This window comes from Ambystoma mexicanum, chromosome 4p (assembly GCF_040938575.1).
Source record: "Ambystoma mexicanum isolate Mex_15411 chromosome 4p, UKY_AmexF1_1, whole genome shotgun sequence".
Taxonomy (NCBI): Eukaryota; Metazoa; Chordata; class Amphibia; order Caudata; family Ambystomatidae; genus Ambystoma; species Ambystoma mexicanum.
This window is the reverse complement of record NC_090927.1, coordinates 50,700,562-50,722,287: the sequence shown is the minus strand read 5'-3', so window position 1 is coordinate 50,722,287 and position 21,726 is coordinate 50,700,562. Positions and strand designations below refer to the sequence as shown.

The window sequence follows — 21,726 nt, the reverse complement described above, 5'->3', positions numbered from 1 at the left end:
TACTTGTGATAGTACAGCTCCTATCCCAGTGTCAGAGGCGTCCGTCTGCACGATAAAAGGTCTTTGATAATCAGGGGCCCTGAGGACAGGGGCCTGGCACAAGGAGTCTTTTAAGCCGTTGAAGGCCTTCTCACACTCGTCGGTCCAAGTTACCTTCTTGGGTTTCTTCGGAGTTGTGAGGGCAGTCAGAGGGGCAGCTATGGTGCCATAGTCTGCCACAAAATTGCGGTAATACCCCGTGAGTCCTAAGAAGGCTCTCACTTGGGTTTGCGTAGTGGGGGTAGGCCAGTCTTGTACTGCTTGTACTTTACTGGGAAGAGGCTGTATCCTCCCTCCACCTACTTCATGTCCAAGGTAAACCACTGAGCCTTGCCCATTTTGGTGAGGGGCCACTCGGACACCCTCAAAAGAGCTATCTGAAGGACTGCCTTGGAACAGGTCGGGGAGAGGTTCAGACTCCTCTTCCTCAACATCTGAAGCCAGTAGCAGTGCTGCAATTTCGACGCTTGGGACGAAAGCCTTCAGCCTATTCACGTGAAACACTTGTGGAGCCTGTCCAGGCCTTCCAAGGTCCACTAAATAGTTAACCTCACCCAGGGGCTCCACCACTGTGTAAGGGCCTGACCATTTGTCCTGTAAAGCTCGAGGCCTTATGGGATTCATGATCAGGACTTGCTGACCAGGTGTAAAGTTGATGAGGGAAGCTTTCTGGTCGTACCAATGTTTCACCAGCGCTTGTCCTGCCTTCAATTTATCACTAGCCAAGCCCATCAGAAGTACCATCCGTTTTCTGAGCCCTAGCACATAATCAACTACATTGGTAGTAACAGGGGGAGTGGGCATCTCCCATCCCTCTTTGACGATGGCTAAGGGTCCCCGTACGGGATGACCAAACAGAAGTTCGAAGGGGCTGAAGCCAACACCCTCCTGTGGTACCTCTCGGTAGGCAAACAGTAAGCATGAAACAAGAAGATCCCATTTTCTTCTCTGAGGCTCCTCCAGAGCCCCAATCACGCTCTTTAACATCCTGTTAAAATGCCCCCCCAGACCATTGGTCTGGGGGTAGTATGCTGAAGAGAACTTGTAGGTGACCCTACATTCTTTCCACATAGCCTGCATATACTTCGACATAAAGTTGCTGCCATGATCCGACACAACTTCTTTAGGGAAGCCAACCCTAGTAAATATGCCAAGTAAAGCTTTTGCAACTGACTTGGCAGTTACAGTTTTCAATGGGATGGCCTCAGGATATCTGGTTGCATAGTCGACCAGCACCAGGATAAACCTATTGCCCGAGGATGTTTGCAGGTCAAGGGGACCAACGATGTCGATCCCTACCCTTTCAAATGGTACCCCCACAACTGGGAGCGGTACCAACGGAGCTTGGATTGTCGCGCCAACCTTACCAGACAATTGGCAGGAGGCACAACTCCTGCAGTGACTTTCTACTTGCACCCCCATCTTGGGCCAGTAGAAGTGCATGGATAACCTTTGCTTGGTCCTCTTCATACCAAGGTGACCAGCAAGGGGAACTTCATGCGCCAACTGCAGGAGCAAGGGCCTAACAGCAAGGGGAACCACCAACCTCCTATGATCTCCTTCTGTAGACTCTGTGGGCTCACTATACAGGAGTCCACCTTCCCAATAAATCCTATGCGTCCCAGGAGGTTCACCCTCAAGCTGGGAGCAGGCCTGTCTCCTTAGGCCTTCCAGAGTTGGGCACTCACGTTGGCCTTTACTGAATTCGTCCCTATCAGGACCTCCTTCAACTAACAAGTCTTTTAGTTCAGGATGATCGTTGGGGTCAAATACTTCAGGCATCGCCACCTCCTCGTCAGGCCCGGGCGATTGACCAACTTCCTTCACCGCAGTGGTAGGCGAGCTCGGGGGAATATTCTCTTTCCCTCGTCTTGACTTGTCGACTCCTTTCGCCTTGGGTTTCCCCTTCGGCTGGGGCAGCGTATTGGTCTTGGCCAATGCTGCCCGTGCTTGAGACCGTGTGTAGGGTCTTTCGGCAGTGTCTCCTACGAGCCCTAAAGCTCTGAGATCATTACCTAACAAGACCTTTCCCGGGACGTTTCTCTGAATGCTCACTGGAATCCTGACTGCTGTACCATTTAAAGTAAGATTTACAGGTATTACTGGGAACATACGGAGTGGGCCGTCAGCCAACTTAGTGGGCATCAGAGTAGCTCTGGCAACTTCCTCTGAGTCTACCAAGGTAGAATCCACTACAGTGCGACTGCACCCACTATCCCTAAGAGCTGGAGTATCTACTCCATTGATCAGCAGACTGTCTTTAAAGTAGTGCTTGGTATTATCCGGAATCCTAGCATAAGCCTCTGCGACCTTAGGCTCCCACGAACCCAGGGAAACTAAATCTACCTCAGCCTCTATCCCGCTGGGAAATGAGTCTGAGGAGAAGGATGCTCCTGTAATCTCTTCTTCCTCGTAGGAGGAGAAGGCCAGATTAGCGGAGTGGACCCCCAAAGGTCTAACCTTACACCGGGGATCCCCCTTCACGTGGTCAGTTGCTCCACAAGCAAAACAAGATCCATTGGGTCTGTTTACATAGGGAGGCTTATTGTAACCAGAGTTCTGTTTCGGAGGCTGACCTCCACTACCCTGTGAGTTCTCTTGTGTCTTACCCTTATTTTTATTTTTTGTGGCCCTTTTGAGAAGAAGGTTTATCAGATTCTCCACCCTCCTTATCTTTGGACTTTTTCCCTTCCTCCTGCTTACCAGGATGAGTTTTGTCCTTATGGGACACTCGATGTGACACCCATAAGTCTGCTGCAATGGCCAGCTTCTTAGGATCTATCTCCTTCGAATCGGCCAAATGCTGCTTAAGCTCCGGGGAAGAAGATGCAAAAATGTGTTCCAGCATGACAAGATTTGTCATGCCTTCGAAGGTAGAAACCTTATAACCTTTGACCCAGCCAGTTAAGTTTTTCATGGATTCAGTGACATAAAATACCCAAGTACCACCTTCCTTTTTCTTATACTCTCTGAAACGTTTCAAATATTGGGCCGGAGTCTTCCCAAACTTTAAAATGGAGGTTTGCTTTAACATTGCGAAATACGTTCGCTCAGCCTTCGACATTTCCATAATGGCACTACAGCCAGAATGGGGCAGTCTGCTAAGTAACCAGGCAATTTTATCAGCATTGTCAACTTGTTGAACTTCGCATGCATACTCAAACGCATTCAGCCAGTCCATAATGTCATTCCTTTCCTCATACACACTGAGCAGATCTTTCGGAAACCGTGGATGAGAGGAAGCCCCAGACCCATGTCCAGGACCCTTGGACCCATTTGCAAACTGAAGCTTGGCCAGTTCCAACTGGTGATCCCTGTCTTTTTGTTTTTCTGCCTGTTCGATTTTTAGTTTGGCTATGCTGAATTCAAGCTCCTGCTGCTTAAACCACAGCTCTTGCTTGTTGAATTCAACCATAGCCTCCCCATCAGCACTGGCAGAGGAAACATTAGACATCTCGTCCTCCCTGTCCTCGTGGTTGCGATGCATCAGTGCAGCGGCAGACCCGTCGGTTCTACCAGTGAGAGCAGCCCCACCTCCTTCCGCACTGTCCTCAGAAGTTATAGCGTCAAGCTGCGCTTCTTGCCACGCCACGATTCTTTGGATCATTTCCAATTTCGTGCCCTGAGAGGAAACACCTCTCTCCGCACACATCTTTTTCAATGTTTCTGATTTGGAAGCATTTAAAGTTATCAAGGTATTTGTTTCCATACTGTTAGATAGGACTATGGCCTTTTTAAAGTTATACTACAACAATTCACTACTTGTCCTGGTTGGAATAACCTGAAATGCCTTAGTTCGTGCGCAACACTGGATACCTTCGGTCGTATCCCACCGCTGTACACCAATTTGTTAAGACGGATTTCTGAACTCTGTCCTGGTGGCGCAGAAGTTCAGAAGGCCAACCTAATTACTTGGAACAGGGTAACCTCTGGACGAGCCAGACCAATTAAGGTAGCGATCGCGGTGGTCAAGACTAGGTCTCAAGAGGGGTGAGGGTGACTGAAAGCCCGCAATGAGCACACAAAGCAAGATCACTTACAAACTACTCCAAACAGTTGTTATATTAAAAATATATACACATTTATTTCAAGGCCTTTAAAACAATGACCGTAGTGAGAAAATCACAATATAACGATAGTAAACCAACACATACCATATCAACACAATATATATAGAAATACAACAAGTCTCAAGCGTTATATGCACGAAATGTGTAGTCCACCTAAAAGGGAGGGAAAACAGGCAGTGCGAAATAATGCTTAGACCCAGTTCACCTTCAGAGGCACCTAACTAGAAGGAAGTCCGAGCCCTGCGAAGAGTGGAGCCTTGTGCTCAAAAGTACCTGCACGCGCTGGTGCCAACGGGCAAAAGGAGAAGCTCTTCGAGGGAAATCAGGCAGTTCAGTTTAGTGCACAAAAGAAGAAGAACAAGTTCCGCGACTCAAGCGCAGCCTCCACAGTGGGCAGAAGCAGAGCACGAGTACGGAGAAGGGTGCTGTTTGACACAGCGGGGAAAAGCAATGGGCTCCTGCAGGAGGGCGACCAGATCCTAGCTATGCTACTCACCGGTCCCCGATGCAAGCAGACCCAGGCTTCTCCGCATCAGTTTCAGCAGCTGGCAGGTTCAGAAGAGCAGGGAACACCTCGTCGTCGTGTTGAGTAAAAAGACGTCCCAATCGAAGAAACCCGCACAGTTTGTTACCACAGCAGGGCAACGGAGCGGCCGTGTGTATCTGAGCCAAATGTACACTACTCACTTCAGACCTGGGAACGCCAAGTGTACGAAGCGTGTGAGAGTGACAAGGACTCGAAATACTACACAACCTGGCGGCGGTTACAGAGCAAGATTCCCGTGTAAGCTGGTCAGTCAGCTGGATGGCCCAGAGACGCTTCCGAAGGCTTACTGGCAGGAGATGGTGAAGATGCCGAGAATAGCTGTTCCCGCTATTCCAAGGGACGAAGTACCAGTACAGGCCTTCTGGTTCGATCAAAGGTGAAAAGGGTTTCACAAGGCGACAGCAGTGCAGAGGAGAAGTCCTTCAGCGGGTCACCAGCGATTCCTCGGTCCAGCCTCTTGGTTGCAGGATACTTGGCTCCTGTATTCCTTCGTTCGTGAGAACTCAGGAGATCGACATGGTAGTGGTGTTTCCAGCCCCCTCTTATCCACGGTTCCCTTCGCGCCAAAACGGAGGGGACCCAATGGGAGATCCGCTCATCAACACTCACAGCATTCGTGGACCAATCACGGACCACGGTGGTCCCAGGCATTCACACCACCCTAGACTCTCTGGCACCCAGGATGGGTATTGGGACCAGACATCCCAGCCCACATCCTGGAGGCACACACAAGACATGTAGAAGCCCGCGAAAGCATCCGTGTTTCGCGGGAAAGTACATGCCCAAATAAGGAAGGCCCCGGGTCGGCTCGACCTGGGGAAGGTGAAGGGAGCAAGAAGGTCAGCGGACAGGACAAAGAAGCCTCGTGGTCTGGCCATTTTGGGAGCCAGGCCACCATTTTGGGTTAAGCGCGAGAAACGCGCTTAGAACGCCAAAAGGAGCTCAAAACACAAGAAACGATCGCTGCCACCATTCCCGTCCCTGAATCACTTGCACCGATCAGATACAATCCTAAACGAGTATCTAGGGCCTGTAGAAGGCTAGAGACCCAAGAGAGCTGTAACTTAGCTTGCAGTGCCCTCTTGTGTCATGTTGCACGAAGGCCGCAACATGATAAAAGAAACTACGGGAAACAGCGTTCCCCGGTACTGACTGTCTTAAGGGCATGTCAGTTTCCCCGTAAGAAAGGAGCGAAAGCCCAGAGGAGTGCGGCAGAAGGCTGCACTTCTCTGGCAAAGTCAAGAACAAGGTGAAAAACAACAGCAAAAAGTTTAGGGGTTGCCACATGGAAGGAAAATTACCTACAATTACGAAATCTTTCCTAACACTCAGTATGAGGGCTGGACTTGCAAGAAGAAGGGCCGACTACAAGCGGCTTGGGTATGAGGTGCATACCAATGTCTGCGGCTTTCATACCCGAGATCTCGTCTGCACCCACCTTTGAGGCGTGACGTGTCCCCCGAACCCCCCGTCAAGAGAGCAACGGTGGGACCACATTTGGAAAACAGGCCGCCTTCCATTGAAACCGTTGCTGCAAGACGTTAAAGGCCAGAGGAAAAAAGGGCGCCCTGACAGACCGTCATTTCCGCTGACCTCGAGTGTTAAGCGTTCAGTACCTCGGCCAAGGCTAGGGAAGAAGACGGAGACTACACAATCACAATTGGGGTTAAATTAAAAACGAAACGCCCTTCCCCGAGCCAGGTAGGAGTCAAACCTACAATCTTCTGATCTGTAGTCAGACGGGTTATCCATTGCGCCACTGGCCCTCGTGGGTCTGCGTATACCCCTATCCTTCCACAAAAGAGAGGTGCTGTGCTTGCCCCCTCCCCACATTACACAGCTCTTTAGAAAATAATGCTACTCTTCATTTCGGAGCTGACTCTCAAGCCGCTTCATCTTCCAGTCCTATCTAGAAAGGAAGGCCCTGAAAAGTTGGCAGCAATTGCAAAGCAGGATTTGCCTTCATTTATTGGGGTTGGGGGGTGGGGTCAATCGGTCAGGGGCTTACTTCCCCACACACTTCAGGAGCGCCACAGGGACTCTTCTCCAGCCTGCCAATAGGCTGCAGATATTTGCCCCCAGCCAATGCTGCACTTTGGGGGCAAGGGGCAGGTTTCAGGTGGCAAGACGGGCAGCAAAGGGTTAATGAGGCGTGCCCCAGCACTCACGCAACCTCCGAGAGGAACTGCAGACTCTCTTGCCCATTTTAGCAAAAGGGGACCGTCCACCCCTGATAGGGCTCGAACCGCTGCCCTTGGTTCTTGCGTGTTCTCTCAAGCTAGTCATTTTTAGATTGGTCTTGGTATTGTGCTTTGCTTAGCCACTGTAAGCAATGACAGCTCAATACCAGAGCAGTGTAAAGCTTGATTTCTGACACTGAAAGTGCATCTCGGTCATTTTCCTGGGACACCGCTGGTCAAGCTTCTCAAGCATCCTGCCAGTGGTGGACCCATGGGGCACTGCTCTCAGGATCTCCATAACCTGCTTCTTGCTGACAGCCTCCCATATGGTCTAGCGATTAGGATTCCTGGTTTTCACCCAGGCGGCCCGGGTTCGTCCTGGTATGGGAAGACTAGCCTTTTCTACATAGAACTCCCGATTCCGTTTCTGCTGCATTTACATTTTGAGAAAAGCCTGAATTTCCCCACATTGTTTCCCGTGGGGCCCCGGCGGCCCCATGCAGTCTGTCCGTGTTTCAGGCTCCCGATTCCTCAGTATGAGGGCTGGACTTGAAAGAAGAAGGGCCGACTACAAGCGGCTTGGGTATGAGGTGCATACCAATGTCTGCGGCTTTCATACCCGAGATCTCGTCTGCACCCACCTTTGAGGCGTGACGTGTCCCCCGCACCCCCCGTCAAGAGAGCAACGGTGGGACCACATTTGGAAAACAGGCCGGCTTGCATTGAAACCGTTGCTGCAAGACGTTAAAGGCCAGAGGAAAGAAGGGCGCCCTGACAGACCGTTATTTCCGCTGACCTCGAGTGTTAAGCGTTCAGTACCTCGGCCAAGGCTAGGGAGAAGACGGAGACGATGCAATCACAATTGGGGTTAAATTAAAAACGAAACACGCTTCCCCGAGCCAGGTAGGAGTCAAACCTACAATCTTCTGATCCGTAGTCAGACGCGTTATCCATTGCACCACTGGCCCTCATGGGTTTGCACATACCCCTATCCTTCCACAAAAGAGAGGTGCTGTGCTTGCCCCCTCCCCACATTACACAGCTCTTTAGAAAATAATGCTACTCTTCATTTTGGAGCTGACTCTCAAGCCGCTTCATCTTCCAGTCCTATCTAGAAAGGAAGGACCTTAAAAGTTGGCAGCAATTGCAAAGCAGGATTTGCCTTCATTTATTGGGGTTGGGGGGTGGGGTCAATCGGTCAGGGGCTTACTTCCCCACACACTTCAGGAGCGCCACAGGGACTCTTCTCCAGCCTGCCAATAGGCTGCAGATATTTGCCCCCAGCCAATGCTGCACTTTGGGGGCAAGGGGCAGGTTTCAGGTGGTAAGACGGGCAGCAAAGGGTTAATGAGGAGTGCCCCAGCACTCACGCGCCTCGGAGAGGAACTGCAGACTCTCTTGCCCATTTTAGCAAAAGGGGACCGTCCACCCCTGATAGGGCTCGAACCGCTGCCCTTGGTTCTTGCGTGTTCTCTCAAGCTAGTCATTTTTAGATTGGTCTTGGTATTGTGCTTTGCTTGGCCACTGTAAGCAATGACAGCTCAATACCAGAGCAGCGTAAAGCTTGATTTCTGCCACTGAAAGTGCATCTCGGTCATTTGCGTGGGACACCACCGGTCAAGCTTCTCAAGCATCCTGCCAGTGGTGGACCCATGGGGCACTGCTCTCAGGATCTCCATAACCTGCTTCTTGCTGACAGCCTCCCATATGGTCTAGCGGTTAGGATTCCTGGTTTTCACCCAGGCGGCCCGGGTTCGACTCCCGGTATGGGAAGACTAGCCTTTTCTACATAGAACTCCCGATTCCGTTTCTGTTGCATTTACATTTTGAGAAAAGCCTGAATTTCCCCACATTGTTTCCCTTGGGGCCCCGGCGGCCCCATGCAGTCTGTCCGTGTTTCAGGCTCCCGATTCCTCAGTATGAGGGCTGGACTTGCAAGAAGAAGGGCCGACTACAAGCGGCTTGGGTATGAGGTGCATACCAATGTCTGCGGCTTTCATACCCGAGATCTCGTCTGCACCCACCTTTGAGGCGTGACGTGTCCCCCGCACCCCCCGTCAAGAGAGCAACGGTGGGACCACATTTGGAAAACAGGCCGCCTTGCATTGAAACCGTTGCTGCAAGACGTTAAAGGCCAGAGGAAAGAAGGGCGCCCTGACAGACCGTCATTTCCGCTGACCTCGAGTGTTAAGCGTTCAGTACCTCGGCCAAGGCTAGGGAGAAGACAGAGACTACGCAATCACAATTGGGGTTAAATTAAAAACGAAACGCGCTTCCCCGAGCCAGGTAGGAGTCGAACGTACAATCTTCTGATTCGTAGTCAGACGTGTTATCCATTGCGCCACTGGCCCTCGTGGTTCTGCGCATACCCCTATCCTTCCACAAAAGAGAGGTGCTGTGCTTGCCCCCTCCCCACATTACACAGCTCTTTAGAAAATAATGCTACTCTTCATTTTGGAGATGACTCTCAAGCCGCTTCATCTTCCAGTCCTATCTAGAAAGGAAGGCCCTGAAAAGTTGGCAGCAATTGCAAAGCAGGATTTGCCTTCATTTATTGGGGTTGGGGGGGTGGGGTCAATCGGTCAGGGGCTTCCTTCCCCACACACTTCAGGAGCGCCACAGGGACTCTTCTCCAGCCTGCCAATAGGCTGCAGATATTTGCCCCCAGCCAATGCTGCACTTTGGGGGCAAGGGGCAGGTTTCAGGTGGCAAGACGGGCAGCAAAGGGTTAATGAGGCATGCCCCAGCACTCACGCGCCTCCGAGAGGAACTGCAGACTCTCTTGCCCATTTTAGCAAAAGGGGACCGTCCACCCCTGATAGGGCTCGAACCGCTGCCCTTGGTTCTTGCGTGTTCTCTCAAGCTAGTCATTTTTAGATTGGTCTTGGTATTGTGCTTTGCTTAGCCACTGTAAGCAATGACAGCTCAATACCAGAGCAGCGTAAAGCTTGATTTCTGCCACTGAAAGTGCATCTCGGTCATTTGCGTGGGACACCACCGGTCAAGCTTCTCAAGCATCCTGCCAGTGGTGGACCCATGGGGCACTGCTCTCAGGATCTCCATAACCTGCTTCTTGCTGACAGCCTCCCATATGGTCTAGCGGTTAGGATTCCTGGTTTTCACCCAGGCGGTATGAGAAGACTAGCCTTTTCTACATAGAACTCCCGATTCCGTTTCTGTTGCATTTACATTTTGAGAAAAGCCTGAATTTCCCCACATTGTTTCCCTTGGGGCCCCGGCGGCCCCATGCAGTCTGTCCGTGTTTCAGGCTCCCGATTCCTCAGTATGAGGGCTGGACTTGCAAGAAGAAGGGCCGACTACAAGCGGCTTGGGTATGAGGTGCATACCAATGTCTGCGGCTTTCATACCCGAGATCTCGTCTGCACCCACCTTTGAGGCGTGACGTGTCCCCCGCACCCCCCGTCAAGAGAGCAACGGTGGGACCACATTTGGAAAACAGGCCGCCTTGCATTGAAACCGTTGCTGCAAGACGTTAAAGGCCAGAGGAAAGAAGGGCGCCCTGACAGACCGTCATTTCCGCTGACCTCGAGTGTTAAGCGTTCAGTACCTCGGCCAAGGCTAGGGAGAAGACAGAGACTACGCAATCACAATTGGGGTTAAATTAAAAACAAAACGCGCTTCCCCGAGCCAGGTAGGAGTCGAACCTACAATCTTCTGATCCGTAGTCAGACGCGTTATCCATTGCGCCACTGGCCCTCGTGGGTCTGCGCATACCCCTATCCTTCCACAAAAGGGAGGTGCTGTGCTTGCCCCCTCCCCACATTACACAGCTCTTTAGAAAATAATGCTACTCTTCATTTCGGAGCTGACTCTCAAGCCGCTTCATCTTCCAGTCCTATCTAGAAAGGAAGGCCCTGAAAAGTTGGCAGCAATTGCAAAGCAGGATTTGCCTTCATTTATTGGGGTTGGGGGGGTGGGGTCAATCGGTCAGGGGCTTACTTCCCCACACACTTCAGGAGCGCCACAGGGACTCTTCTCCAGCCTGCCAATAGGCTGCAGATATTTGCCCCCAGCCAATGCTGCACTTTGGGGGCAAGGGGCAGGTTTCAGGTGGCAAGACGGGCAGCAAAGGGTTAATGAGGCGTGCCCCAGCACTCACGCGCCTCCGAGAGGAACTGCAGACTCTCTTGCCCATTTTAGCAAAAGGGGACCGTCCATCCCTGATAGGGCTCGAACCGCTGCCCTTGGTTCTTGCGTGTTCTCTCAAGCTAGTCATTTTTAGATTGGTCTTGGTATTGTGCTTTGCTTAGCCACTGTAAGCAATGACAGCTCAATACCAGAGCAGCGTAAAGCTTGATTTCTGCCACTGAAAGTGCATCTCGGTCATTTGCGTGGGACACCACCGGTCAAGCTTCTCAAGCATCCTGCCAGTGGTGGACCCATGGGGCACTGCTCTCAGGATCTCCATAACCTGCTTCTTGCTGACAGCCTCCCATATGGTCTAGCGGTTAGGATTCCTGGTTTTCACCCAGGCGGCCCGGGTTCGACTCCCGGTATGGGAAGACTAGCCTTTTCTACATAGAACTCCCGATTCCGTTTCTGTTGCATTTACATTTTGAGAAAAGCCTGAATTTCCCCACATTGTTTCCCTTGGGGCCCCGGCGGCCCCATGCAGTCTGTCCGTGTTTCAGGCTCCCGATTCCTCAGTATGAGGGCTGGACTTGCAAGAAGAAGGGCCGACTACAAGCGGCTTGGGTATGAGGTGCATACCAATGTCTGCGGCTTTCATACCCGAGATCTCGTCTGCACCCACCTTTGAGGCGTGACGTGTCCCCCGCACCCCCCGTCAAGAGAGCAACGGTGGGGCCACATTTGGAAAACAGGCCGCCTTGCATTGAAACCGTTGCTGCAAGACGTTAAAGGCCAGAGGAAAGAAGGGCGCCCTGACAGACCGTCATTTCCGCTGACCTCGAGTGTTAAGCGTTCAGTACCTCGGCCAAGGCTAGGGAGAAGACAGAGACTACGCAATCACAATTGGGGTTAAATTAAAAACAAAACGCGCTTCCCCGAGCCAGGTAGGAGTCGAACCTACAATCTTCTGATCCGTAGTCAGACGCGTTATCCATTGCGCCACTGGCCCTCGTGGGTCTGCGCATACCCCTATCCTTCCACAAAAGGGAGGTACTGTGCTTGCCCCCTCCCCACATTACACAGCTCTTTAGAAAATAATGCTACTCTTCATTTCGGAGCTGACTCTCAAGCCGCTTCATCTTCCAGTCCTATCTAGAAAGGAAGGCCCTGAAAAGTTGGCAGCAATTGCAAAGCAGGATTTGCCTTCATTTATTGGGGTTGGGGGGGTGGGGTCAATCGGTCAGGGGCTTACTTCCCCACACACTTCAGGAGCGCCACAGGGACTCTTCTCCAGCCTGCCAATAGGCTGCAGATATTTGCCCCCAGCCAATGCTGCACTTTGGGGGCAAGGGGCAGGTTTCAGGTGGCAAGACGGGCAGCAAAGGGTTAATGAGGCGTGCCCCAGCACTCACGCGCCTCCGAGAGGAACTGCAGACTCTCTTGCCCATTTTAGCAAAAGGGGACCGTCCATCCCTGATAGGGCTCGAACCGCTGCCCTTGGTTCTTGCGTGTTCTCTCAAGCTAGTCATTTTTAGATTGGTCTTGGTATTGTGCTTTGCTTAGCCACTGTAAGCAATGACAGCTCAATACCAGAGCAGCGTAAAGCTTGATTTCTGCCACTGAAAGTGCATCTCGGTCATTTGCGTGGGACACCACCGGTCAAGCTTCTCAAGCATCCTGCCAGTGGTGGACCCATGGGGCACTGCTCTCAGGATCTCCATAACCTGCTTCTTGCTGACAGCCTCCCATATGGTCTAGCGGTTAGGATTCCTGGTTTTCACCCAGGCGGCCCGGGTTCGACTCCCGGTATGGGAAGACTAGCCTTTTCTACATAGAACTCCCGATTCCGTTTCTGTTGCATTTACATTTTGAGAAAAGCCTGAATTTCCCCACATTGTTTCCCTTGGGGCCCCGGCGGCCCCATGCAGTCTGTCCGTGTTTCAGGCTCCCGATTCCTCAGTATGAGGGCTGGACTTGCAAGAAGAAGGGCCGACTACAAGCGGCTTGGGTATGAGGTGCATACCAATGTCTGCGGCTTTCATACCCGAGATCTCGTCTGCACCCACCTTTGAGGCGTGACGTGTCCCCCGCACCCCCCGTCAAGAGAGCAACGGTGGGACCACATTTGGAAAACAGGCCGCCTTGCATTGAAACCGTTGCTGCAAGACGTTAAAGGCCAGAGGAAAGAAGAGCGCCCTGACAGACCGTCATTTCCGCTGACCTCGAGTGTTAAGCGTTCAGTACCTCGGCCAAGGCTAGGGAGAAGACAGAGACTACGCAATCACAATTGGGGTTAAATTAAAAACAAAACGCGCTTCCCCGAGCCAGGTAGGAGTCGAACCTACAATCTTCTGATCCGTAGTCAGACGCGTTATCCATTGCGCCACTGGCCCTCGTGGGTCTGCGCATACCCCTATCCTTCCACAAAAGGGAGGTACTGTGCTTGCCCCCTCCCCACATTACACAGCTCTTTAGAAAATAATGCTACTCTTCATTTCGGAGCTGACTCTCAAGCCGCTTCATCTTCCAGTCCTATCTAGAAAGGAAGGCCCTGAAAAGTTGGCAGCAATTGCAAAGCAGGATTTGCCTTCATTTATTGGGGTTGGGGGGGTGGGGTCAATCGGTCAGGGGCTTCCTTCCCCACACACTTCAGGAGCGCCACAGGGACTCTTCTCCAGCCTGCCAATAGGCTGCAGATATTTGCCCCCAGCCAATGCTGCACTTTGGGGGCAAGGGGCAGGTTTCAGGTGGCAAGACGGGCAGCAAAGGGTTAATGAGGCATGCCCCAGCACTCACGCGCCTCCGAGAGGAACTGCAGACTCTCTTGCCCATTTTAGCAAAAGGGGACCGTCCACCCCTGATAGGTCTCGAACCGCTGCCCTTGGTTCTTGCGTGTTCTCTCAAGCTAGTCATTTTTAGATTGGTCTTGGTATTGTGCTTTGCTTAGCCACTGTAAGCAATGACAGCTCAATACCAGAGCAGCGTAAAGCTTGATTTCTGCCACTGAAAGTGCATCTCGGTCATTTGCGTGGGACACCACCGGTCAAGCTTCTCAAGCATCCTGCCAGTGGTGGACCCATGGGGCACTGCTCTCAGGATCTCCATAACCTGCTTCTTGCTGACAGCCTCCCATATGGTCTAGCGGTTAGGATTCCTGGTTTTCACCCAGGCGGCCCGGGTTCAACTCCCGGTATGGGAAGACTAGCCTTTTCTACATAGAACTCCCGATTCCGTTTCTGTTGCATTTACATTTTGAGAAAAGCCTGAATTTCCCCACATTGTTTCCCTTGGGGCCCCGGCGGCCCCATGCAGTCTGTCCGTGTTTCAGGCTCCCGATTCCTCAGTATGAGGGCTGGACTTGCAAGAAGAAGGGCCGACTACAAGCGGCTTGGGTATGAGGTGCATACCAATGTCTGCGGCTTTCATACCCGAGATCTCGTCTGCACCCACCTTTGAGGCGTGACGTGTCCCCCGCACCCCCCGTCAAGAGAGCAACGGTGGGACCACATTTGGAAAACAGGCCGCCTTGCATTGAAACCGTTGCTGCAAGACGTTAAAGGCCAGAGGAAAGAAGGGCGCCCTGACAGACCGTCATTTCCGCTGACCTCGAGTGTTAAGCGTTCAGTACCTCGGCCAAGGCTAGGGAGAAGACAGAGACTACGCAATCACAATTGGGGTTAAATTAAAAACAAAACGCGCTTCCCCGAGCCAGGTAGGAGTCGAACCTACAATCTTCTGATCCGTAGTCAGACGCGTTATCCATTGCGCCACTGGCCCTCGTGGGTCTGCGCATACCCCTATCCTTCCACAAAAGGGAGGTGCTGTGCTTGCCCCCTCCCCACATTACACAGCTCTTTAGAAAATAATGCTACTCTTCATTTCGGAGCTGACTCTCAAGCCGCTTCATCTTCCAGTCCTATCTAGAAAGGAAGGCCCTGAAAAGTTGGCAGCAATTGCAAAGCAGGATTTGCCTTCATTTATTGGGGTTGGGGGGGTGGGGTCAATCGGTCAGGGGCTTACTTCCCCACACACTTCAGGAGCGCCACAGGGACTCTTCTCCAGCCTGCCAATAGGCTGCAGATATTTGCCCCCAGCCAATGCTGCACTTTGGGGGCAAGGGGCAGGTTTCAGGTGGCAAGACGGGCAGCAAAGGGTTAATGAGGCGTGCCCCAGCACTCACGCGCCTCCGAGAGGAACTGCAGACTCTCTTGCCCATTTTAGCAAAAGGGGACCGTCCATCCCTGATAGGGCTCGAACCGCTGCCCTTGGTTCTTGCGTGTTCTCTCAAGCTAGTCATTTTTAGATTGGTCTTGGTATTGTGCTTTGCTTAGCCACTGTAAGCAATGACAGCTCAATACCAGAGCAGCGTAAAGCTTGATTTCTGCCACTGAAAGTGCATCTCGGTCATTTGCGTGGGACACCACCGGTCAAGCTTCTCAAGCATCCTGCCAGTGGTGGACCCATGGGGCACTGCTCTCAGGATCTCCATAACCTGCTTCTTGCTGACAGCCTCCCATATGGTCTAGCGGTTAGGATTCCTGGTTTTCACCCAGGCGGCCCGGGTTCGACTCCCGGTATGGGAAGACTAGCCTTTTCTACATAGAACTCCCGATTCCGTTTCTGTTGCATTTACATTTTGAGAAAAGCCTGAATTTCCCCACATTGTTTCCCTTGGGGCCCCGGCGGCCCCATGCAGTCTGTCCGTGTTTCAGGCTCCCGATTCCTCAGTATGAGGGCTGGACTTGCAAGAAGAAGGGCCGACTACAAGCGGCTTGGGTATGAGGTGCATACCAATGTCTGCGGCTTTCATACCCGAGATCTCGTCTGCACCCACCTTTGAGGCGTGACGTGTCCCCCGCACCCCCCGTCAAGAGAGCAACGGTGGGACCACATTTGGAAAACAGGCCGCCTTGCATTGAAACCGTTGCTGCAAGACGTTAAAGGCCAGAGGAAAGAAGGGCGCCCTGACAGACCGTCATTTCCGCTGACCTCGAGTGTTAAGCGTTCAGTACCTCGGCCAAGGCTAGGGAGAAGACAGAGACTACGCAATCACAATTGGGGTTAAATTAAAAACAAAACGCGCTTCCCCGAGCCAGGTAGGAGTCGAACCTACAATCTTCTGATCCGTAGTCAGACGCGTTATCCATTGCGCCACTGGCCCTCGTGGGTCTGTGCATACCCCTATCCTTCCACAAAAGGGAGGTGCTGTGCTTGCCCCCTCCCCACATTACACAGCTCTTTAGAAAATAATGCTACTCTTCATTTCGGAGCTGACTCTCAAGCCGCTTCATCTTCCAGTCCTATCTAGAAAGGAAGGCCCTGAAAAGTTGGCAGCAATTGCAAAGCAGGATTTGCCTTCATTTATTGGGGTTGGGTCAATCGGTCAGGGGCTTACTTCCCCACACACTTCAGGAGCGCCACAGGGACTCTTCTCCAGCCTGCCAATAGGCTGCAGATATTTGCCCCCAGCCAATGCTGCACTTTGGGGGCAAGGGGCAGGTTTCAGGTGGCAAGACGGGCAGCAAAGGGTTAATGAGGCGTGCCCCAGCACTCACGCGCCTCCGAGAGGAACTGCAGACTCTCTTGCCCATTTTAGCAAAAGGGGACCGTCCACCCCTGATAGGGCTCGAACCGCTGCCCTTGGTTCTTGCGTGTTCTCTCAAGCTAGTCATTTTTAGATTGGTCTTGGTATTGTGCTTTGCTTAGCCACTGTAAGCAATGACAGCTCAATACCAGAGCAGCGTAAAGCTTGATTTCTGCCACTGAAAGTGCATCTCGGTCATTTGCGTGGGACACCACCGGTCAAGCTTCTCAAGCATCCTGCCAGTGGTGGACCCATGGGGCACTGCTCTCAGGATCTCCATAACCTGCTTCTTGCTGACAGCCTCCCATATGGTCTAGCGGTTAGGATTCCTGGTTTTCACCCAGGCGGCCCGGGTTCGACTCCCGGTATGGGAAGACTAGCCTTTTCTACATAGAACTCCCGATTCCGTTTCTGTTGCATTTACATTTTGAGAAAAGCCTGAATTTCCCCACATTGTTTCCCTTGGGGCCCCGGCGGCCCCATGCAGTCTGTCCGTGTTTCAGGCTCCCGATTCCTCAGTATGAGGGCTGGACTTGCAAGAAGAAGGGCCGACTACAAGCGGCTTGGGTATGAGGTGCATACCAATGTCTGCGGCTTTCATACCCGAGATCTCGTCTGCACCCACCTTTGAGGCGTGACGTGTCCCCCGCACCCCCCGTCAAGAGAGCAACGGTGGGACCACATTTGGAAAACAGGCCGCCTTGCATTGAAACCGTTGCTGCAAGACGTTAAAGGCCAGAGGAAAGAAGGGCGCCCTGACAGACCGTCATTTCCGCTGACCTCGAGTGTTAAGCGTTCAGTACCTCGGCCAAGGCTAGGGAGAAGACAGAGACTACGCAATCACAATTGGGGTTAAATTAAAAACAAAACGCGCCTCCCCGAGCCAGGTAGGAGTCGAACCTACAATCTTCTGATCCGTAGTCAGACGCGTTATCCATTGCGCCACTGGCCCTCGTGGATCTGCGCATACCCCTATCCTTCCACAAAAGGGAGGTGCTGTGCTTGCCCCCTCCCCACATTACACAGCTCTTTAGAAAATAATGCTACTCTTCATTTCGGAGCTGACTCTCAAGCCGCTTCATCTTCCAGTCCTATCTAGAAAGGAAGGCCCTGAAAAGTTGGCAGCAATTGCAAAGCAGGATTTGCCTTCATTTATTGGGGTTGGGGGGGTGGGGTCAATCGGTCAGGGGCTTACTTCCCCACACACTTCAGGAGCGCCACAGGGACTCTTCTCCAGCCTGCCAATAGGCTGCAGATATTTGCCCCCAGTCAATGCTGCACTTTGGGGGCAAGGGGCAGGTTTCAGGTGGCAAGACGGGCAGCAAAGGGTTAATGAGCCGTGCCCCAGCACTCACGCGCCTCCGAGAGGAACTGCAGACTCTCTTGCCCATTTTAGCAAAAGGGGACCGTCCAACCCTGATAGGGCTCTAACCGCTGCCCTTGGTTCTTGCGTGTTCTCTCAAGCTAGTCATTTTTAGATTGGTCTTGGTATTGTGCTTTGCTTAGCCACTGTAAGCAATGACAGCTCAATACCAGAGCAGCGTAAAGCTTGATTTCTGCCACTGAAAGTGCATCTCGGTCATTTGCGTGGGACACCGCCGGTCAAGCTTCTCAAGCATCCTGCCAGTGGTAGACCCATGGGGCACGGCTCTCAGGATCTCCATAACCTGCTTCTTGCTGACAGCCTCCCATATGGTCTAGCGGTTAGGATTCCTGGTTTTCACCCAGGCGGCCCGGGTTCGACTCCCGGTATGGGAAGACTAGCCTTTTCTACATAGAACTCCCGATTCCGTTTCTGTTGCATTTACATTTTGAGAAAAGCCTGAATTTCCCCACATTGTTTCCCTTGGGGCCCCGGCGGCCCCATGCAGTCTGTCCGTGTTTCAGGCTCCCGATTCCTCAGTATGAGGGCTGGACTTGCAAGAAGAAGGGCCGACTACAAGCGGCTTGGGTATGAGGTGCATACCAATGTCTGCGGCTTTCATACCCGAGATCTCGTCTGCACCCACCTTTGAGGCGTGACGTGTCCCCCGCACCCCCCGTCAAGAGAGCAACAGTGGGACCACATTTGGAAAACAGGCCGCCTTGCATTGAAACCGTTGCTGCAAGACGTTAAAGGCCAGAGGAAAGAAGGGCGCCCTGACAGACCGTCATTTCCGCTGACCTCAAGTGTTAAGCGTTCAGTACCTCGGCCAAGGCTAGGGAGAAGACAGAGACTACGCAATCACAATTGGGGTTAAATTAAAAACAAAACGCGCTTCCCAGAGCCAGGTAGGAGTCGAACCTACAATCTTCTGATCCGTAGTCAGACGCGTTATCCATTGCGCCACTGGCCCTCGTGGGTCTGCGCATACCCCTATCCTTCCACAAAAGAGAGGTGCTGTGCTTGCCCCCTCCCCACATTACACAGGTCTTTAGAAAATAATGCTACTCTTCATTTTGGAGCTGACTCTCAAGCCGCTTCATCTTCCAGTCCTATCTAGAAAGGAAGGCCCTGAAAAGTTGGCAGCAATTGCAAAGCAGGATTTGCCTTCATTTATTGGGGTTGGGGGGTGGGGTCAATCGGTCAGGGGCTTACTTCCCCACACACTTCAGGAGCGCTACAGGGACTCTTCTCCAGCCTGCCAATAGGCTGCAGATATTTGCCCCCAGCCAATGCTGCACTTTGGGGGCAAGGGGCAGGTTTCAGGTGGCAAGACGGGCAGCAAAGGGTTAATGAGGCGTGCCCCAGCACTCACGCAACCTCCGAGAGGAACTGCAGACTCTCTTGCCCATTTTAGCAAAAGGGGACCGTCCACCCCTGATAGGGCTCGAACCGCTGCCCTTGGTTCTTGCGTGTTCTCTCAAGCTAGTCATTTTTAGATTGGTCTTGGTATTGTGCTTTGCTTAGCCACTGTAAGCAATGACAGCTCAATACCAGAGCAGTGTAAAGCTTGATTTCTGACACTGAAAGTGCATCTCGGTCATTTTCCTGGGACACCGCTGGTCAAGCTTCTCAAGCATCCTGCCAGTGGTGGACCCATGGGGCACTGCTCTCAGGATCTCCATAACCTGCTTCTTGCTGACAGCCTCCCATATGGTCTAGCGATTAGGATTCCTGGTTTTCACCCAGGCGGCCCGGGTTCGTCCTGGTATGGGAAGACTAGCCTTTTCTACATAGAACTCCCGATTCCGTTTCTGCTGCATTTACATTTTGAGAAAAGCCTGAATTTCCCCACATTGTTTCCCGTGGGGCCCCGGCGGCCCCATGCAGTCTGTCCGTGTTTCAGGCTCCCGATTCCTCAGTATGAGGGCTGGACTTGCAAGAAGAAGGGCCGACTACAAGCGGCTTGGGTATGAGGTGCATACCAATGTCTGCGGCTTTCATACCCGAGATCTCGTCTGCACCCACCTTTGAGGCGTGACGTGTCCCCCGCACCCCCCGTCAAGAGAGCAACGGTGGGACCACATTTGGAAAACAGGCCGGCTTGCATTGAAACCGTTGCTGCAAGACGTTAAAGGCCAGAGGAAAGAAGGGCGCCCTGACAGACCGTTATTTCCGCTGACCTCGAGTGTTAAGCGTTCAGTACCTCGGCCAAGGCTAGGGAGAAGACGGAGACGATGCAATCACAATTGGGGTTAAATTAAAAACGAAACACGCTTCCCCGAGCCAGGTAGGAGTCAAACCTACAATCTTCTGATCCGTAGTCAGACGCGTTATCCATTGCACCACTGGCCCTCATGGGTTTGCACATACCCCTATCCTTCCACAAAAGAGAGGTGCTGTGCTTGCCCCCTCCCCACATTACACAGCTCTTTAGAAAATAATGCTACTCTTCATTTTGGAGCTGACTCTCAAGCCGCTTCATCTTCCAGTCCTATCTAGAAAGGAAGGACCTTAAAAGTTGGCAGCAATTGCAAAGCAGGATTTGCCTTCATTTATTGGGGTTGGGGGGTGGGGTCAATCGGTCAGGGGCTTACTTCCCCACACACTTCAGGAGCGCCACAGGGACTCTTCTCCAGCCTGCCAATAGGCTGCAGATATTTGCCCCCAGCCAATGCTGCACTTTGGGGGCAAGGGGCAGGTTTCAGGTGGTAAGACGGGCAGCAAAGGGTTAATGAGGAGTGCCCCAGCACTCACGCGCCTCGGAGAGGAACTGCAGACTCTCTTGCCCATTTTAGCAAAAGGGGACCGTCCACCCCTGATAGGGCTCGAACCGCTGCCCTTGGTTCTTGCGTGTTCTCTCAAGCTAGTCATTTTTAGATTGGTCTTGGTATTGTGCTTTGCTTGGCCACTGTAAGCAATGACAGCTCAATACCAGAGCAGCGTAAAGCTTGATTTCTGCCACTGAAAGTGCATCTCGGTCATTTGCGTGGGACACCGCCGGTCAAGCTTCTCAAGCATCCTGCCAGTGGTGGACCCATGGGGCACTGCTCTCAGGATCTCCATAACCTGCTTTTTGCTGACAGCCTCCCATATGGTCTAGCGGTTAGGATTCCTGGTTTTCACCCAGGTTGCCCGGGTTCGACTCCCGGTATGGGAAGACTAGCCTTTTCTACATAGAACTCCCGATTCCGTTTCTGCTGCATTTACATTTTGAGAAAAGCCTGAATTTCCCCACATTGTTTCCCGTGGGGCCCCGGCGGCCCCATGCAGTCTGTCCGTGTTTCAGGCTCCCGATTCCTCAGTATGAGGGCTGGACTTGCAAGAAGAAGGGCCGACTACAAGCGGCTTGGGTATGAGGTGCATACCAATGTCTGCGGCTTTCATACCCGAGATCTCGTCTGCACCCACCTTTGAGGCGTGACGTGTCCCCCGCACCCCCCGTCAAGAGAGCTACGGTGGGACCACATTTGGAAAACAGGCCGCCTTGCATTGAAACCGTTGCTGCAAGACGTTAAAGGCCAGAGGAAAGAAGGGCGCCCTGACAGACCGTTATTTCTGCTGACCTCGAGTGTTAAGCGTTCAGTACCTCGGCCAAGGCTAGGGAGAAGACTGAGACTACGCAATCACAATTGGGGTTAAATTAAAAACGAAACGCGCTTCCCCGAGCCAGGTAGGAGTCGAACGTACAATCTTCTGATTCGTAGTCAGACGTGTTATCCATTGCGCCACTGGCCCTCGTGGGTTTGCGCGTACCCCTATCCTTCCACAAAAGAGAGGTGCTGTGCTTGCCCCCTCCCCACATTACACAGCTCTTTAGAAAATAATGCTACTCTTCATTTTGGAGATGA

General features: G+C 52.4%; 17 non-coding genes across 17 annotated transcripts; 8 read left to right on the top strand and 9 right to left on the bottom strand.

The window, feature by feature from the left end:
• Nucleotides 1-7,731: 7,731 nt before the first annotated feature.
• On the bottom strand, nt 7,732-7,804 carry TRNAR-ACG (transfer RNA arginine (anticodon ACG)). The gene has a single exon. It is a non-coding gene; the product is annotated as a tRNA-Arg (tRNA).
• A 733-nt stretch (nt 7,805-8,537) lies between these two features.
• On the top strand, nt 8,538-8,609 carry TRNAE-UUC (transfer RNA glutamic acid (anticodon UUC)). The gene has a single exon. It is a non-coding gene; the product is annotated as a tRNA-Glu (tRNA).
• Nucleotides 8,610-10,480: 1,871 nt separating this feature from the next.
• Nucleotides 10,481-10,553, bottom strand: TRNAR-ACG (transfer RNA arginine (anticodon ACG)). The gene has a single exon. It is a non-coding gene; the product is annotated as a tRNA-Arg (tRNA).
• A 734-nt stretch (nt 10,554-11,287) lies between these two features.
• TRNAE-UUC (transfer RNA glutamic acid (anticodon UUC)) lies at nt 11,288-11,359 on the top strand. The gene has a single exon. It is a non-coding gene; the product is annotated as a tRNA-Glu (tRNA).
• A 505-nt stretch (nt 11,360-11,864) lies between these two features.
• TRNAR-ACG (transfer RNA arginine (anticodon ACG)) lies at nt 11,865-11,937 on the bottom strand. Its single transcript has one exon. It is a non-coding gene; the product is annotated as a tRNA-Arg (tRNA).
• Nucleotides 11,938-12,671: 734 nt separating this feature from the next.
• TRNAE-UUC (transfer RNA glutamic acid (anticodon UUC)) lies at nt 12,672-12,743 on the top strand. Its single transcript has one exon. It is a non-coding gene; the product is annotated as a tRNA-Glu (tRNA).
• Nucleotides 12,744-13,248: 505 nt separating this feature from the next.
• Nucleotides 13,249-13,321, bottom strand: TRNAR-ACG (transfer RNA arginine (anticodon ACG)). The gene has a single exon. It is a non-coding gene; the product is annotated as a tRNA-Arg (tRNA).
• A 734-nt stretch (nt 13,322-14,055) lies between these two features.
• TRNAE-UUC (transfer RNA glutamic acid (anticodon UUC)) lies at nt 14,056-14,127 on the top strand. The gene has a single exon. It is a non-coding gene; the product is annotated as a tRNA-Glu (tRNA).
• A 505-nt stretch (nt 14,128-14,632) lies between these two features.
• TRNAR-ACG (transfer RNA arginine (anticodon ACG)) lies at nt 14,633-14,705 on the bottom strand. The gene has a single exon. It is a non-coding gene; the product is annotated as a tRNA-Arg (tRNA).
• A 734-nt stretch (nt 14,706-15,439) lies between these two features.
• TRNAE-UUC (transfer RNA glutamic acid (anticodon UUC)) lies at nt 15,440-15,511 on the top strand. Its single transcript has one exon. It is a non-coding gene; the product is annotated as a tRNA-Glu (tRNA).
• A 505-nt stretch (nt 15,512-16,016) lies between these two features.
• Nucleotides 16,017-16,089, bottom strand: TRNAR-ACG (transfer RNA arginine (anticodon ACG)). The gene has a single exon. It is a non-coding gene; the product is annotated as a tRNA-Arg (tRNA).
• A 725-nt stretch (nt 16,090-16,814) lies between these two features.
• Nucleotides 16,815-16,886, top strand: TRNAE-UUC (transfer RNA glutamic acid (anticodon UUC)). Its single transcript has one exon. It is a non-coding gene; the product is annotated as a tRNA-Glu (tRNA).
• A 505-nt stretch (nt 16,887-17,391) lies between these two features.
• TRNAR-ACG (transfer RNA arginine (anticodon ACG)) lies at nt 17,392-17,464 on the bottom strand. The gene has a single exon. It is a non-coding gene; the product is annotated as a tRNA-Arg (tRNA).
• A 734-nt stretch (nt 17,465-18,198) lies between these two features.
• On the top strand, nt 18,199-18,270 carry TRNAE-UUC (transfer RNA glutamic acid (anticodon UUC)). The gene has a single exon. It is a non-coding gene; the product is annotated as a tRNA-Glu (tRNA).
• A 505-nt stretch (nt 18,271-18,775) lies between these two features.
• On the bottom strand, nt 18,776-18,848 carry TRNAR-ACG (transfer RNA arginine (anticodon ACG)). The gene has a single exon. It is a non-coding gene; the product is annotated as a tRNA-Arg (tRNA).
• A 1,309-nt stretch (nt 18,849-20,157) lies between these two features.
• On the bottom strand, nt 20,158-20,230 carry TRNAR-ACG (transfer RNA arginine (anticodon ACG)). The gene has a single exon. It is a non-coding gene; the product is annotated as a tRNA-Arg (tRNA).
• Nucleotides 20,231-20,963: 733 nt separating this feature from the next.
• Nucleotides 20,964-21,035, top strand: TRNAE-UUC (transfer RNA glutamic acid (anticodon UUC)). The gene has a single exon. It is a non-coding gene; the product is annotated as a tRNA-Glu (tRNA).
• Nucleotides 21,036-21,726: the final 691 nt, after the last annotated feature.